A 16,655-nucleotide genomic window follows, 5' to 3' on the forward strand; every position below is an offset into this window, starting at 1 on the left:
GATGCAGATGTACCTAATCTCAGAAGGATGGCAGATGTATCATTGCTTGGGCAACAGAAACAGCATCAGCTGCTAGACTAACCCTAGATGCTCTTGACCTCTCAAAATGCAGCCCACATTTCACTCAAGTAGCTAATTCTGCAGTCTGTGAGGGAATACAGAACAAGTCAGTGATTTCTGCTGGGGCAGACTTAACCCATGTCTTTTACCCTTTAAAAATAATCCAATGAAAACTCAATATCCTTTGAAATTCACACCTTCCTAAATCCTTGTTGGAAGAAAAATCCAGGTCCTGTTCCAAGCCGGGAGAAAGATATTGGAAATAAAATGGAGGCTGATTGGAAAGAAGTATTCTGTTTGTTGATGAACACAACCACCAAGAGCATGTGGTTCTGGGGCAGTTTACTGATTGGTTGAAGGAGTGGATGGAGCTTTATTGGTTTCTGTGATGCTGCTGGAGGTTGTGCAATGTAGGGAGCTCTGTGTCTTTTGCTATTCTAATGGTGGTGGGTTAATCCTAAAAGGTAATGTCCTGTGCTCAGAATATAGGTGGAAGAGAATGTAAATTTTAATCCCATCGCTGAAGGTCTTTTGTTTCTGAATAGTCTGGCCCAGTCTTTCTAAATGGGCACATTAAGAAAGACTGGAGCTGTTTCTGCCTCTAAGAATATGTTTCTCCATCTCTCCTCTAGGGAAATATAATATTCTCCCTCTTAATATTGTGCAAAATATTTCATTCTTTAGGAGGTGGGGGAGCGTCCCACATCCTGTGATATAGTTCTCCAGTCAAAATAGATGAATTTTACAAGTAGTCCTCAATTTATGACCACAATTGAGCCCCAAATTTCTAAGAGAGAGAATTCTGAAGTAAGCTTTGTCCCATTTTACAACTTTTCTTGCCACAGTTGTTAAGTGAATTACTATGATTGTTAAATTAGTAGCACATTTGTTAATTGGATTTTCCTGACAGTTAGAACAATTAGTCAGTGAAATGATTGCCTCCTGAAGTTGTGAACGCTCCAACACTGGAAATTTTTAAGAAGAGATTGAAGAGCCAGTCGTCTGAAATGTTATAGGGTTTTATGTTTGAGCAGGGGGTTGGACTATAAGACCTCCAAGGTCCCTTCCAACTCTTTTATTCTGTTATTCTGAATCTGGCTTCCCCATTGATTTTGCATAACAGAAGGTTGCAAACAGGACACTGCAACCATCATAAATACATGCCAGTTGCCAAGCATCCAAATTTTGATCACATGATCATGGGGATGCTGCAATAGCCATAAGTGTGAAAAACATAAGACACTTTTTTTGAGTGCCGTGTTAACTTTGAATGGTCATTAGACGAATGGATGTAAGTCAATGAGTAACTGTAAATTTAAAAGAATCTGTCACTTACAACAACACTCTCAACTGATTTGGTCATTCTTCGAAATATATTGGTGGATTGGTTCAGCAAAATGACTTCTTAGTGGATTGTAGTTTCATTTTCAATCTTAAAATTGGTCAGAGCTAGTATTTCTTGGCTAAATCTGAAGTTTACAATTTACTTTCAGTAGTAACCAAAATTATGTGAACTTCATGGGTGAATTGATGTTTGGATTGCTGAAAGTAAAGTTCTCCTACAGTCAGTCTCTCTCTCTCTCTCTCTCTCTCTCTCTCTCTCTCTCTCTCTCTCTCTCTCTCTCTCTCTCTCTCTCTGTGTGTGTGTGTGTGTGTGTGTGTGTGTGTGTGTGTGTGTGTAAAATATATCTTATTTTCCCTCCAGCTAGGTATGTCCATTCTAAAGTTATTATGTCCTTCCTATAGTTGTATGCCTAAATTGGCCATCAGGCATAAGAGCTTCTTAATTTACAGGAAGGACTGTTGACTTCAAGGGAACTCTTTTACATGACAGCAGAAAAACATAGGGTGGCTCTTTTTGTGTCAGATTTTATAGCACATCTTAGAAAACTGGACACTTGGTTTTCTGGACTGTTTCACAGGAACGTTTGTTACATTTTCGTATATTGTTCCGTTTGTTTTCTAGATAGGTTGTCGTATCTCTAATATCCCAAAGGAGGGTGATCAGTGGTTATCAAGTAGATTATTTTTGTTCTGGATATTGGAGGGGAGCAGGGGTGGGTTCCAGCTTCTTTTACTGCTGGTTCACTCAAGGATGTGTTTCGGGCACACATGTGCTTGATACACGCTACATGCGCATGCACAGTAGTAAAAAAATTGCTTCTGCGCATGCACAGAAGCAAAAAACAAGATGGTGGCATCTACGCACCACTGATAGAACCGGTTCAGGCGCGTGTCCAGACAAGTAGGAGTTACTCGTCCGAACAGGTCTGAACCGATAGGAACCCACTTCTGGAGGGGAGGGGTTTAGAGGCTTAATGGACTTTATTTCTTGATAGTTGCTTCTGTTTATATGTACGAAAGCATGGTTATATTACTCAAGCTATAGATATTTAGAACAGATTATTTTTTAACAAGGTGACTGATTCCTAGCGTGCTATGATATATAATTGTACCTAAAACTGTGGCTATAGATATACATGATATAGATGATATACATTCAGAAAGTATTCAGACCCCCTTTGTTAGATTGGTGAGAAGCAGCAGGCGAGAGGCGCGAGTGAGTTTCAGCACTTTTTATTGCAAGAGTAAGTGACTGCGCTCTGCCAGCTGGGCTGCTGGAGCTCACCTTTTAAAGAGCTCCAGCAAATCAGCCATCCAATGATAGTAGTTTAAACTTCCCGGGGTTTGGGCAACCAATCCCTGGTGAGCATGTGAAAACATGTAAATTTAACAACGTAAGTCCGTACGTAACACCCTTCACTTTTGTCAATTTTGTTATGCTGCAACCTGATTCTACAGTTGTTGAATTTATTTATTTTTCTCATTAATTCTCATTCAGTACCCAATAATGACAAAGTGCAAACAGAACTTTAGATACGTCTAAACACACACACATAAACACACACCTACACAATATGCATGCATATTCACAGACAGAAATAAATTTAAGATGTACGTGGATAATACACAGCCTCCAAGAAATGAAGTCTTCACAAAGAAGGAAATAGTCATGATATAAACTCATTAAATATGCCTTGAGCATGTGCAGTCACAAGATTTTGTACATTCTCTTAACAATAGGCACACCTGTAGAATGTTTATTACAGTTAATGAATAGACTAATATAGAATTTTGTAATAAGATTTGTACAATAACGCTATTGATTTATTGCTATGAATCTAAGAAAAATGTCCTTCATTATTATTATTTACAGCCAGCTAGCCGATAACCCAGTATTGCATGGGTATTTATTTATAGGGGAGAAATGTTCCGACCAAACCTAATTTCTAATGTTGGATTTCCCCCCTTATCAGAGGGAGCCCCCTTGTGGAGTACTGTGAGGCCGTTACCATGGCAACTCCTCTGCACTGTATAGTAGAAGCAATTTTATGGCAGTACGGTAGAAGCCATTTTAAGGCACAACAGGCTGTATCTTAACAGAACACAGACCCCAAGGAGTTTTAGGGGCATCTTACTGCCACAGTATTTGTTTCCAGAGAGTAAGTCATCTGTGCATCAATTTTGTTTGAAATGGCTTGAGGTGTTCCAGAGTTATGCTGAACATACACACACACAGCAGATAGATAGATAGATAGATAGATAGATAGATAGATAGATAGATAGATAGATAGATAGATAGATAGATAGATATGAGGCCAGTTGTCCAAATTTGTAACTGGTGATGATGTTTTAATTGAGCATTTGATTAGTAAAAAAAAACCCAACATTTCTATGATTTACCAAAACATTTTTCTTTTTTATGGGATAAGGTTAAATTAATAATACTTGATTTAGAGAAAACTGTGCTGCCCTGTGACTTTTACATCATTTTCACAGTGCTTACAATCTACTTTCTATATCAATGTTCCACTAATACCTTATATGTCTTTCCATTACTGGACATAATATTTAAAATATTAGCATAAAGAAGCCTCTTAAATTACTATGACCCTAAAAAACAAGTACAATGATATGGAAAATTATGTTTAGTATTTTTGTTTTCTCTTGCTGTAATATTGCTTATTATTTAACTAAACAGTGACATGGACAATTCCTTACAATTTCTTTTTTTAACAAAGTTTTCTTAGCTTTTTAATTGTTAAAGAACATGTGAGTGACAGAAGATGATTTGGGGATCAATGCAGCACAATACTTAGTATATTTCTGCACTATTAAAGGAGAAGGGGAGGACCATGTCAATGATGTAAGATTTCAGGTTAAAGACATAGAAACATAGAAAACCAATGTCAAAAAAACCCAAACCTTAATGGTCCATGAAGTCTGCCCTATGAAGATTTTTTGTTGTTGTGCTGTTTTTCATTTTTTCATTTATTATTTTTAATTTTAATTTTATTTTTTTAATTTTTGTCAGATAATGGAGATGTGTTGGAGTGTAATGGAGACATAGGAGGAGGAGCTTCCTACGAATGGCGGTCGTCCTCTGAGCTCCAGGAACACCATGGAGCTCCCGACCGGGTAGGGACTGCTGCCGGCCCCCATACCATCGAAGGGGGTCGAGAGTTGGACAGCCCGACCACCCAGGCATGTTTCAGGCTGATATTAGCCCGACAGGGTGGTCGGTGAAGAGCGGAGAGGAAAGAGGCTCGGAGGGCTGTAAACAGCAAGGAGAGAGCAATGGCGATGGCGTGGTGCGATTGCGCAGACGGCGCTGGCACCGAAAACGCCGAAAGGAGAAGCCGAAAAGCCAGAAATGCCAGAAGAGGAGTAAGGAAGAGGGGGTGAGAGGCTCCGGAGGCCCCCAGAGACCCAGAGACATCAAAGGGCTTTAGGGGGAGCAACGGGATGCAACAGGACATTGGAATAATCAGCTGATAGGTGAGAAGGGCTGGGAAGCAGCCAGAGGCAGAGGCAGTCAGAGGATCAAAGGGAGATGCCTGCGGCGGCAGACGAAGGGAGGGAGCCGCAGCCAGGGACTCCTGGGTTATTTTATCATTCCTGGCTGCTCCCATACCCCTCCAGGCCCCCCCATCCATCGGGGGGGGGGCTGTATCCACCTGGAAACAGCTAAGCTGAACTTTCATTTACCCTCCACTATTTTTGCTACCTTTGCCTTCCCCCTACCACCTGGGATATTGAATCATTTCTTGCCCTCCCCCCCCCCTGCCTCCAAGTACCAAGTACCACCTGGACACTGGAATATCCCCTACCCTCCATTGAGACTCTTCTATTTATTAACTTTCTACCCTCCATTCCACCGAGACTCTATTAATTACTAACTTTGTATCATCTGCACCCCTACCCTACTGGGACTATTATAACGTTTTAATTTATTCGAGGTCTGATCTGCTCCGCCTGCGGGAGGCCCCTCTTTCGCAGGTATGGCCCTTGGCTCTCTCAGGGGCCAGCCTTGATGACGGGTTTGTGAACCCCGAGAGGTGGAAGAAGAGGAAGCTGAGGGGCTTTTTAGCTAAATGTTTTATATTGTTTTTAGGGGGTTCTGGGAAGGGAGGGGGGGATAACCAGGCCAGGAGGGAAGCCAGTGCCAGACGAACAGGTGAGTCCAGGAGGGAAGTGAGCGGAGTGGGGGGGGGAGAGGGAACAAGTTATTCCAATAGAGGGTTGTTTGATTACAACGGTCGCGGGGAGGGGGGGATGCGAGGACAAAAGAAGATTACAAGGTCGGTTGGGAGACCGTGGCTGTTGGCTACGCCCGGTCGTTTGTACCAACCCCCGCAACCTAGGTGGCCAGGAACTACAGAGCCCGGGCCTACGGCTGATGCTTTGCAATGCAAGGTCCGTAACCAACAAGGCCCCCCTCATTAATGAGCTGATCTCTGATGGGGAGCTGGACCTTGCAGGGATAACGGAGACCTGGTTGGGCCACGAGGGTGGTTTACCCCTCGTGGAAATGTGCCCACCAGGTTTCCGCGCATTCCATCAGCCTCGGGCCCTGGGTAAGGGTGGTGGGGTGGCGGTAGTTATACGGGAAGGTCTAGAGCCGAGGGAGTTCACTGTTCCTCAGATATCCGGGTGTGAGTCCCTTGGTGTGAAATGGGGCCCAGGGAGGCAGTTGGGTTTGCTGATTGTATACTTGGCTCCTCGCTATACATCAGCGGCCCTGCCCGAGCTCCTCGAGCTGATCTCGGAGACGGCGGTTGAGATCCCCAGGCTTGTGGTTATGGGGGATTTCAACCTGCCGTCGACGGGAGCAGCGTCTGAGGTGGCTCGGGAGTTCATGGCTTCCATGACAGCCATGGGCCTGACCCAGTTAATTCAGGGCCCCACACACGAAGGTGGCCACACATTGGACCTTGTTTTTGTATCTGAGCAGTGGACGAGTGATCTGGGTATAGGGGACTTTGTTGTTATACCCCTGTCATGGTCGGATCACTCATGTCTCCGGCTGGACTTCCCTGGCGCTACCCCCCACCGCGAGGAGGCGGGACCAGATGGTCCAAGCTGGTACCGCCCCAAGCACCTGATGGAGCCGGATAGGTTCCAGATGGAGCTTGGGCCATTACCTGTAGCCCTGACCCGCGCTCGGTCGGAAGACCTAGCGGCCGCCTGCAATAGGGCGGCGGCTGGGGCCTTGGACCGGGTTGCGCCTTTGCGACCTCTCCTGCGGCAGCGACCCACCCGGGCTCCTTGGTATACCGAGGAGCTGAGGGTGATGAAGCGCCATAGGAGACGTCTAGAGAGCAGGTGGAGGTCCTCACGCTCCGAATCTGATCGAACACAGGTAAGAGCCTATTTACGGACCTACCTTGTGGCATTAAGGGCAGCCAAACGTAGATATTGCGCTGCTCTTATTGCGTCCGCGGATAACCGCCCTGCCGCCCTGTTTAGGGTGACCCGCTCCCTCTTGTCACAGAGGACGCAAGGGGCACCCTTGCAGGGCAGAGCAGAGGAGTTTGGGGAATATCTGCAGGATAAAGTCGCTCAGATCCGGAGCGGATGGGCCCCCCTCAGTGGACCGGACGGGCCGCCAACAGCGAGTCTTGTGAGACCATCCTGGGAGGAGTTTGATTCTGTTGCCCCCGAGGATTTGGATAGGTTGCGTGGACGGCTACGACCCACCACATGTTTAATGGACCCGTGTCCCTCCTGGTTGGTACTGGCATCTTGGGAGGTGACCCGAGGCTGGCTTCTGGGCCTGGTGAATGCCTCATTGGGTGAGGGATCCTTACCAGCCGCCTTGAAGGAGGCGGTGGTGAGACCCTTACTTAAGAGGCCTGCACTCGACCCAATGGAGCTAGCTAACTATCGTCCAGTCTCCAACCTTCCGTTTTTAGCGAAGGTTGTCGAGAATGTGGTGGCGCAGCAGTTTCCACAACACCTTGACAAATCCGAGTATCTAGACTCATGCCAGTCCGGCTTCCGACCCGGGCACAGCACAGAGACAGCCTTGGTCGCGTTGGTCGATGATCTCTGGAGGGCCAGAGATAGAGGTTGTTCCTCTATCCTGGTCCTATTAGACCTCTCGGCGGCTTTTGATACCATCGACCATGGTATCCTATTGCGCCGGTTGGAGGGGATAGGAGTCGGAGGTACCGTTTTGCGGTGGTTCGGCTCCTACCTCTCCGACCGGAGGCAATGTGTGTTGACAGGGGGACAGAGGTCGACCCCGAGGCCACTCACTTGTGGAGTGCCACAGGGGTCGGTCCTCTCGCCTCTCCTGTTCAACACATATGCTGCTGGGTGAGATCATCCGTGGTTTTGGGGTTGGGTATCACCTCTACGCTGATGATACTCAGCTGTATATTTCAACCCCAAACCACCCCAACGAGGCTGTTGAAGTGATCTCCCGGTGCTTGGAAGCCGTCGGGGTCTGGATGGGGGACAACAGACTTAAACTCAACCCCTCCAAGACTGAGTGGCTGTGGCTACCGGCACCTCGGTTCAGCCAGCTGATTCCATCGCTGGCCATAGGGGGCGAACAATTGCCCCCTGTGGAACGGGCGCGCAATTTGGGCGTCCTCCTTGATGCCCGGCTGTCAATGGATGACCATGTGGCAGCCGTGGCGAGGGGGGCGTTCCACCAGGTTCGCCTGGTGCGCCAATTGCGCCCCCTACTGGACCGGGAAGCCCTACGCACGGTCACTCATGCGCTGGTGACGTCCCGCCTGGATTACTGCAACGCTCTCTACATGGGGCTGCCCTTGGGACGCGCCCGGAGACTGCAGTTGTTTCAGAACGCAGCCGCGCGGGCTGTGATGGGGAGTACGAGGTACTCCCACGTAACACCTCTCCTGCGCGAGCTGCACTGGCTACCTGTGGTTTTTCGGGTGCGTTTCAAGGTGCTGATTACCATCTTTAAAGCGCTCCATGGCACGGGACCTAGTTACTTGCGGGATCGCATCCTCCCACATACATCCCTGCGGCCAATTCGCTCACACAGGGAGGGACTTCTCCTGGTGCCGTCCACTAGGCAATGCCAACGGGCGACACCAAGGAGTAGGGCCTTCTCTGTGATGGGCCCAACCCTCTGGAATGACCTCCCCCCGACATTAGAACCACTTCTGACCTCCGCTCCTTCCGGCAAAAATTGAAGACTCACCTGTTCCGATTAGCAGGCCTGGCATAATTACAACTGTCCCTCCTGGCAAATGTATTATTATCTGGTTATTTTAGGGTTTTTTAATCTGTTGTGTCTGTTTTAGGGATTTTAAAAAAATTATATTTATTCAACTTTGTACAGTTCTTTTAATTGCATTTTAACCTCCTCCAAACTGTACATATTTAATTTTTTATTGTATTTTTGTGATATTCTCTATGGACTGTACACCGCCCCGAGTCCCTTCTGGGAGAGGGGGCGGTCTAGAAGCACAAATAAATTGAAATTGAAAATAGTGTTTATCTCAAGCATGTTTAAACTCAATTACTGTTGACTGACCCACTATCTCCACTGTACGTTGGTTCCAAGCCTCCACTCCTCTTTCTGTGAATAGCAATGGCACTTAGACCAGGGGTGTAAAACTCATGTTGTCACGGCAGTGTCACATGACGTATCGGGACTTTTTCCCCCCTTCGCTAAACCAGGCAGGGCCAGCACATGACGCATTCGGCCCATGGGCCATGAGTTTGACACCCCTGACTTAGATGTATTGGTCCTCTCTCTAAGCAGTTTACAGAGTCAGCATATCACCCCCAACAATCTGTGTCTTCATTTTACTGACTTTGGGAGGATGAAAGGCAAACTCAACCTTGAACTGGTTAGACTCGAACTGCCAAACTACTGGCAGCTGGCAATCAGCAGAATTATGCAGTATTGCATTCTAACCACTGTGCCCCCATGGCTCATAGTAATACTTTCTAGCATTACTTTTGGACTTCCCTCCTATTAGTATTAGCTTCTGCCCCATGTTCTTGATTTTTGGTCAATATTGAAAATTGAAAGGTTTTGAAGGTTATTTTCCTCCACTCTAATTCTAATGTGTGGCTAGGAAGGGAAAAACTTCTTCATCTTTGTGACTTGAGAAGCTGGTTATATTCTTTACTCTTGATCAGTCTTTTCTGGAGGAAGATTTTAAAAATGAGGGGAAGTGCTACTTCTCTTCTCGGTGCAGAATGAGCACCAGATGGAAAGCACAATTATTGCATTGTTTCTTGTCAATATTTGTTTTACAGAAAGGTTGTGGATTGATATGTATATTTGTAGAAGTTTATATCAAAACTCCTAGAAGCCAATGGATTATTCTAGCACTATAAACATGTCTAAGCAAGGTTGACTTAGCGCTCACTTTCTTTTCAATTTGCCTTGTTGTGTTTTGCTCTCTGGCGATATATTGCTTAAGTTTTCCCCTCTTTATTGCGGTTCATGAAATTAGCCACCATACTACAGCTTTACGTTGAATTAAACAACTATAAAGAACACATAGCAACTAGTGATGACCCCCTTACCTAAATAAGAATAGCTTATTTTTGCTTGCTAATAAATACACATAACAAGGAAAGGTCTCTAGTAAGTTTTAAATTGATAGCCTCGAAACTGGTTTTGGAAATACTGTTTTACAACAACGGTGCCCCATATCAACTGTCATACTTGTGACATGTTTGCGTTGTTCCTCAGCTGCAAAGAGAATGAAAAGATCTGTCTGCAGAGTTTAAACAGAGAGATGGTTTCAGTTTATATAACCCATCTGTGCTCAGGGTAGGACCAAAATTAACATGTGGAAGAGGCACCGCGGCTAAACAAGGTGGGGTTTTGGAAAGAGGTACATGAAGAGTTGAAACTAACCTTTTGCTCCTACTGGAAATTGTGACAGCTATAATGTAAGGAAGCAATGCATAGATGAAAATGTCAATGAATGAGGTTATGAAAAACAGGTAGTCCTTGACTTATGACCCTTCATTAGTGACTGTTCAAAATTGCAATGGCACAGAATAAAGTGACTCATGACCAATCGGAAAAAGGGTACTGAAAAAAGTGACTAACAAGTCACATTTTGTAAGTTTTTCACACTTGCAACTGCTGCAGCATCTCCACGGCTACATGATTAAAATTCAGATGCTTGGCAACTGGTTGATAACTATGACGGTTAGAGTGTCCCAGGGTCTTGTGATCACTTTTTGTGAACTTCTGACAAGCAAAGTCAATGAGGAAGTAGATTCCCTTAAAAACCATACAGTAATTAACTACTTTAATAATTGCAGCCATTCACTTAACAACCGTGGCAAGAAATATCATAATATAGGTGAAAACCTATTTAACAACAGAAATTTGGGGCTCAATTGTGGTCCTAAGTCGAGGACTATCTGAGTCATAGTTCCAAATTATTAGAAGAAATATATTACATGTAATATAGACTGATAATATAACAGATTAACAGAGTTGGAAGGGACCTTGGAGGTCTTCTAGTCCAACTCCCTACTCAGGAAACCTGTTGTCCCACTGGTCAGGAAACCCTGTACCATTTCAGACAAATGGTTGTCCAATCTTTTCTTAAAAACTTCCCGTTTGGAGAAGTCACAACATCTGGAGGCTGATTAATTGTTCTAATTGACAGGAAATATCTCCTTATTTCCAGGTTGGTTCCATCCTTGATTAGTTTCCACCCATTGCTTCTTGTTCTACCCTCAGGTGCCTTGGAGAATAGCTTGACTCCCTCTTCTTTGTGGCAACCCCTGAGATATTGGAACACTGCTATCATGGCTCCCCTAGTCCTTTTTTTCATTAAACTTGACATACCCAGTTCCTGCAACCATTCTTCATATGTTTTAACCTCCAGTCCCCTAATCATCTTTGTTGCTCTTTTCTGCACTCTTTCTAATCATCTTTTTTATGTCATGGCGACCAAAACTGGATGCAGTATTCCAAGTATGATCTTACCAAGGCAAATGTTATTAAGATTTCACGTGTTAATGCAGCCTAGAACTGTGTTGGCTATTTTGGCAGCTGCACACAGCTGGCTCAAATTTAAGTGATTGTCCACTAGGACTCCAAGATCCCTCTCATAGTTATTACAATTGAGCCACCTGTGCCTTTGGTTTTTCTTGCCTAAATGTAGAGCCTTAATTTTTTCACCATTGAATTTCATTTTGTTAGATAGCACTCAATGTTCAAATCTGTCAAGATCCTTCTACATCTTAAGCCTATCTTCTAAAGTGTTGGTTATTTCTGCCTGCCAGCTTGGTGTCATCTGCAAAATTGATCAACTCTCCTTCTGTCCCCTAATCCAAATCATTGATGAAGTTGAGGAACTGCATCTACATTGAGTTCCACTAAAATATTGTAAAACTGGTAGAAAAATTGCACAAGTTTAAATGTTTGTTTGACTCTCTGTGTGCTATCTTGTACTAGGCATTGGTCTCTTAAAACTAAGTAGAATTACATCCCATTGTATTTCCATGGGTTGCTTTTTATACATATTTCTGATTTTAAAAATCATAGGGAAATTACCTGAACTGTAAATCAGTCCTGCATATGATAAAATATATTGTATCAGAGATGGGTATATTTCTAATAATGACATGTATGTCTAGGTTTGTATTCAATGATGTCTTTACTGCATAAGATTATAGAAAAAGAAAAGACAAGGAAAAGATAACAGAACTTATTCTTCTTCTCTGGGCATAAAACCTATCCTATTACAATTAAAATTGTGTTTTCCTGTAAAAGACAAGCTCCTAAAATTAGATAATAAAAGTAATAAGCTGCATTTATAAATGAGCTAAGAAGATTCTCAGTAAAACATTTCCCCTCCTTCTTTTTAGTGATTCTTATAAGCATTAATAGAGTTGCAAAGTAAAACACACAAAGAGCCATCATCTCTCAGTGTATTAAAATATTAAATATGTTCTCATCTGGTTTCCTGCTATTCAATTTCTTGTTCAGATGACTTATGTCAGGAACAGCTTCTGAAATTATGTATCTGCAGGCATTGGTCATCTAGCACTTACTTGGGTTCAAAAAACGATATGGAGAAAAATGAAATCTCAATATTATTTTGTTCTATTGCAATTGCTTTTTTTTTTTAGTGACAAAAGAAAACCATGAGCATTCCCCCCCAAAATAAAACAATGGCTTTTGTACCTCTTTTTCCAAATAAACCACTAAGGAAGCGAACTGAATTCATACATTTGTTCACAACAACATTGTCCTATAACAGTGTAAACTCGGTAAAAGGTTGAGAAAAATTAAAGCAAGGTGGGAAGCAAGCTGGATGTAGATATTCAGAAATATGAAGTCAACCTTAAATTACAAAAGGATTTGCAACCATGTTTCTAATATTAAACAATATTGTTAGCTCCTTTCTTTGCTATTCACAGACATCTATATTTCTGCTTTTGTACTTCAGAAAATTGAAGGGGCAGAATTTAGTGAAGCACATATTCCAGGCTCCCACTTGCACCCCATTTCTGCACAAAGAAGCTTTAGTAACATCTTTTTTTTTGCCTGCTGTGACCCCATGAAATTGCTTTCCTCTAAACCCTATTCCTGATGGGTTAGGGTTAGCCCAAAACCAATAGAGGAGAGCCCCAGGGTGAGTAAAATCTGTTAGTCTTTGTCTCTCCTTATATCAATGTTGAACTCAGTTGACCTCCAAGAAGTATAAATAGAGAGGGGATTTTTGGGTTTCAGGCTAATATGGTCACATCATCTCTTCTCCTCAGTCCCTAGTAAGCCTTTTGTTCCACCATGCTCGTTTTGTGTCCTTAAATAACTGAACAGAGGATCATCTGAGATGCCACCAGCTGTAATATTCAGCATGTTGACTTGGAGAGGATGTTAGGGGCATTTGTAAATGAAAGTTATGGGTTGCTGCGGGGCTTCTCCCATTTTTGTGGTCATTGGAGTTGTGCAGAGGCATACTACACCAATTTTCTTTGGGATTATTTCTGTTTTATTTGCTTTTGGTATGACATGCATCACATCCATGCAGCCGGAAGGTGGGGGCAACTCCTTGACTCAACTGTCCCTGGAATTATTTAGCAGAATATTTGGGTTAAATATTTCAAAGGACAAAAGGTTGGGGCAACTTCCAGATCATTTCCCCCCTATTGCTACTCTTGCTGTAAAAAAAAAAAGATAACAGTGAAATTATGGGGCTCAAGAAAAGCTTTAATTTCCCCTTGTAGTTTTTTTTTTTAAATGCTTTGTTTATGCTTTATTAAGTTTATGGGGGAATTTGTTTACTTTTAATGAAAGGAAGGAAGGAAGGAAGGAAGGAAGGAAGGAAGGAAGGAAAAAGGCAAAACAGCCAGAAAAAAATGAAATCACTAATAAATATATTACATACCAAAACAAATAAGTGTTGACTCTAATTTTTAAATAAATCATTTAAACCTTGAACCCATGGCATGATATACATCATTCTTTCCACTGCATCAGTAAAGTGCCAGAATATAAATGGAAAGTGAATCTGTAATCCACATCTATTAATCTGAATTAAGACTATCTTCCCAATATCAAATAATTAGCTTTTTTTTACTGAATGCCATGCACTAGATATTCAACATTTTTCATATCATGGTAAATTCCAAGTTTCATTTTTATTGATTTGCCATAACAACCATTTTTATTGCTTACATCTTGAAGCAATAATTATTGTCATACCATATTAAGAGTTTTGGGAAGAAGCATTCCATCTCCTATTATATTTTGTGTAGTAAAGTAGGTAAGCAATCTTTTTTTCAAAACATTAATAATGGTATCATTCATGATACTATTATTAAATCATTAATTGGACTACATTTTTTTAAAAAAAAATGCTGACTGTTTCACTAGTATAAGTTATTCTCCTTGTTTCTGAATGCTTGAACATAGCTAATATCCATCTTGATAATTACTTTTATCTGTTTATAACATTTTGATATAGGTTTATGTGTAACCAGGGCACAGACCAATACTAGTGATTTTACAAAGGCTGTGTCAACATCTGAGACAGTGCGCTATTCAAAGTGGCCACAATGTGCTGTTTCGGAGTTGCCACGTATGTGTAGGGAGAGAGGGATGCATGAGGCCACAGAGGGGTGTTGGATGATGGGATTAATGCTGGGAAAGGAACCAGGAAGGCAAGCCAGCTGTGGTCAATTCAGAAGCTATCCAGGCCTGAAGAGTATTTGCTGGAGCCAGCCAGAGAGTAATGGGGCTCAAGAGTGCTTGCTGGAGCTGGGCCAAATAAGTACTTGCTGGAGAAGGCCTGGGAGCAACCAGGCTGCAGCAAGAGTATTGGGCTGGAGCCACCCAGGAACAGGACGGAGGAGTGTGCTAAGTCAATATATCCAACTGGCTAGCAGAAGCCAGTAATGATGGCTAGAAACCCTTTTACTCTATTGTTCACCACATGCCAAGCTGAGACTCCAGTAGAGTCCTGTTCTACTCACTGTGTGGAATCTTGTTTTGCTGGCTTTGTTTGGAACCATGACAGACTGCCTGAAGGATATATGACAGTAGAGGCAGTGATTATAACAAGCAGTTAAACCAGGGTTCCCCAACCCCAGGTCCGTGGACTGGCACTGGGCTGCGGCATGTCAGAGACCAGGCTGTGCAAAGAAGCAAAGCTCCATCCACAGGATGCAGGCAGCACATGAAACCACACATGCTCCAGTCAGTGAAGAAACCTCTCTCCAATGAACCAGTCCCTGATGCCTCAAAGGTTGGAGGGTGCTGAGTTAAACTGTTATATACAATACAATAGTAGAGTTGGAAGGGACCTTGGAGGTCTTCTAGTCCAACCTAGGCAGGAAACCCTATACCATTTCAGACAGATGGCTATCCAACATCTTCCTAAAGACTTCCAGTGTTGGGGAATTCACAACTTCTGGAGGCAACTTCTGTTCCACTGATTAATTGTTCTCACTGTCAGGAAATTTCTCCTCAGTTCTAAGTTGCTTCTCTCCTTGTTTAGTTTCCACCCATTGCTTCTTGTTCTACCCTCAGACCCTCTACCCTCTACCTACAAAAGACATCTAAACACAGGTCCTAATGTAACAGTACATGTAGTCCCTGACTGAAATCCAAACCTGGTAAATTTAACAACGATAGGCCAGGGAAACCAATCATGAGGTTTGCCCAATTCTCACGACCATTCTCATAGAGAAGTTTCTCTGAGTATGCCTTAATCTTTCTTAGATCTTTACTTGATCATAAATGGTCTGATGATTAAACCAATATGACAAGAATGACATTCCAAATGGCTGTTATTTAATAACAGAATAGTAGCAGAATTGGATAACTTCTCATCCAATCTCTGCTCAAGCAGGAGACCCTAAACCATCTAGGACAAATGGCTCTCCAATATCTTCTTTGAAAGCCTCCAGTGATGGAGCACCCACAACCTCTGAAGGCAAGCCATTCCACTGATTAATTGTTCTCACTGTCAGGAAATTTCACCTCAGGTCTAGGCTAGATCTTTGTTAAATTCCCATCCTTTACTTGTTGTCCTGCATTCAGGTGCTTTGGAGAATAGGTTGTCCCCCTTTTCTTTGTGGCAGCCTCTCAAATATTAGAAAGTTGCTATCATATCACCCTTTAGTCTTTCTCTTTGTTAGATTAGACATGCCCAGTTCCTACAATTGTTCATCATATGTTGTAAACGGTCAAGGACTAAGTGGAGCGAGCCTTTTATTTAGAAAGTAGGTTCATCTTATTTGAATCAAGCAAGAGGGGAAAAGGTAATCTAAGTGTTTCCCTTATCATGGATTTGAAGTATTTATACAAAAAGAAGGGAGCTGTTTCAGAAAGAAAAGGGAAAAAAGGACATTGTAAGTCTGCTCTAAAATCTCTTTGGGTTAAGTCCACTGGATTCCAAGGGAACTTATTTCCAAACAAATGTGCTAAAGATAACAACCTCTCTGTTTGCAAGGATTTGTTAGCATGGCCCTTCTTTTTAGCAAATTACAGTCTGTGTCTAGGCTTAAAATTAAATCCAAATCTCTTCCATTTTCTCTGCAGAAGGAAGAAATTGGCAGCAGAATCAGGAACACTGACAAGAAACAAAGTGAAGCAGGAGTCTCCCAACTTGCAAAGCTTCAGTCCTCCAAAATCATCTTCAAAGAAGAATAACATACATAAATATTGTACTCATTGTCACTATTACCATAGTAATGTTATTGGAAGTAATACTTGATACTATTCTGTAGTCCACAAGTCTTAAAGATCCCAAATTTGGACACCCCTGCCTTATATG

The 16,655-nt window shown here is 42.9% G+C and overlaps 1 long non-coding RNA gene across 2 annotated transcripts; it reads left to right on the forward strand.

Annotated features, from left to right (window-relative positions):
- The first annotated feature begins 386 nt into the window (after positions 1-386).
- Positions 387-16,527, forward strand: LOC309384661. 2 transcript variants are annotated; one of them, XR_014174095.1, is made up of 3 exons: positions 387-470; positions 12,822-13,007; positions 16,421-16,527. It is a non-coding gene; the product is annotated as an uncharacterized lncRNA (long non-coding RNA). The 2 variants fall into 2 exon arrangements; XR_014174096.1 differs by lacking the exon at positions 387-470 and adding an exon at positions 10,100-10,220.
- The last annotated feature ends 128 nt before the right edge of the window (positions 16,528-16,655 follow it).

This window comes from Natrix helvetica, assembly GCF_964273705.1.
Source record: "Natrix helvetica genome assembly, chromosome: 1".
Taxonomy (NCBI): domain Eukaryota; kingdom Metazoa; phylum Chordata; class Lepidosauria; order Squamata; family Natricidae; genus Natrix; species Natrix helvetica.